The sequence below is a fragment of the Manis javanica genome, chromosome 2, assembly GCF_040802235.1.
Source record: "Manis javanica isolate MJ-LG chromosome 2, MJ_LKY, whole genome shotgun sequence".
Classification (NCBI taxonomy): domain Eukaryota; kingdom Metazoa; phylum Chordata; class Mammalia; order Pholidota; family Manidae; genus Manis; species Manis javanica.
The window spans coordinates 21,714,170-21,715,795 of NC_133157.1; the positions used below are offsets into that span (position 1 = coordinate 21,714,170).

Below are 1,626 nucleotides of genomic sequence, written 5' to 3' on the forward strand. Positions count from 1 at the left end.
CTATGGAAGACAGTTTGGCAGTATCTGACAAAACTAAACGTGCTCCTGTCATATGATTCAGAAATCACATCCTTGGTATTTACTTAAAGGAGTTGAAAACTTATTTCCCCACAGAAACCTGCACATGCATGTTTATAGCAGCTTTATTAATGATTGCCAAAGCTTGGAGGCAACTAGCCTGTCCTTCAGTAGGTGAATGGATGAAATAAACCGGCACATCCAGACAATGGAATATTATTCAGTGCTAAAAAGAAATGAGCTATCAAGCAGGGAAAAGACACAGAGAAACTTAAGTGAATATTATTAAAAGAAAGAAGCCCATCGAAAAGGCTACATACTGTATGATTCCAAGTATATGACATTCTAGAAAAAGCAAAACTATGGAGACAGCAAAAAGATTAGTGGTTTCCAAGGGCAGGAAGGGAGGAGAGAAAGAGATGATTTTCGAGCAGTGAAAATTCTCTATATGATATAATAATGATATACATTTGTTCAAACCCATAAAGTGTACAACACCATGAGTGAATCCTAAAGTACATTATGGCCTTTGGGTGATCATAGTGTATCAGTGTAGGTTCATCTTTGCTAAAAATGTGCTATTCTGGTGAGTGATGTTGATAATAATGGGGGGTATGCATGTGTGGGGTAAGGAGTATATGGGAAATCTCTGTACCTCCTTCTCAATTTTGTTGTAATCCTTAAATTGCTCTAAAAAATCAAGTCTTATAAAAAATAATTTATAGCTTTGTGCAGTGGCATTATCAGAGCCAGTGATGTTTATCTGAGGTGTGATTATTGCTAATTGGAAAAAAAATTTAGAGTCAAGTACAGCAATGATATTCAGGTTTTCATTGAAGCTTTGTTTATATAAAAAGTTATGACAACTACAGACATCATTTTATGACCAAGTACAAATCATAAAAACATCTTTGCAGAGAAGGTATTATTCGGTCTAGTGAAGTTTTTAACTCCATGTTTGAACCACTTCCTATGTTTGTGCAAGTCGGTGCCCGAAGGCAGGCCTCTGCTCTCCCTACAGACGCGGAGGACAGTGAACATGGACTCCCTCCTGAGCATGGACAGCCTATACGGATTAGTGACTTAAGCTCAGACAATCGGGCACCTTTGCTGGAACTTTGCATTTGGAGCAAGTGACACAAAGAAGGAGGGGGTGAGAATTCATGCCAGGAGTGGTGGCATCAAGTGTTCGTGGCAGTGGTGTCCAGAGCAGTGCGCAGCCGTGGCAGTGCCTCGGGAGTATCTGGTTTCTGGTGATGGCAGCGCTAGTGTCTGTGCCCAGTGCTCAGCAGCAGAGCTGTGTCATCCTGAGCAGGCTGTTCTTCTGTGAGATCTTGGCCGTATTGCTTGCCACCTGACGGCCTCTGGGTCCTGCCTGGCACTCCAACATTCCCAAGTATTCCATAAGCTATTCAGTCTCCTTCCAAAATATGCCTTTTTTTCCAGGTTAACCAGATCATTCTCTGTTGCTTGCAACAAGAAATGTCTCTTTTGCAGATAAGAAAATTAAAGCTCTGAAAGGTTAAGAAATGTGGCCAAAGATTTGTAACTAGTAGGTGACGGAGGCAGAGTTCTAATGCAGGTCTCCGATTTCTGAGTAGAGTTTTC

The 1,626-nt window shown here is 41.1% G+C and overlaps 1 pseudogene; it reads left to right on the top strand.

Annotated features, from left to right (window-relative positions):
- Window positions 1–741: 741 nt before the first annotated feature.
- On the top strand, window positions 742–874 carry LOC118966965 (U4 spliceosomal RNA; annotated as a pseudogene).
- Window positions 875–1,626: the final 752 nt, after the last annotated feature.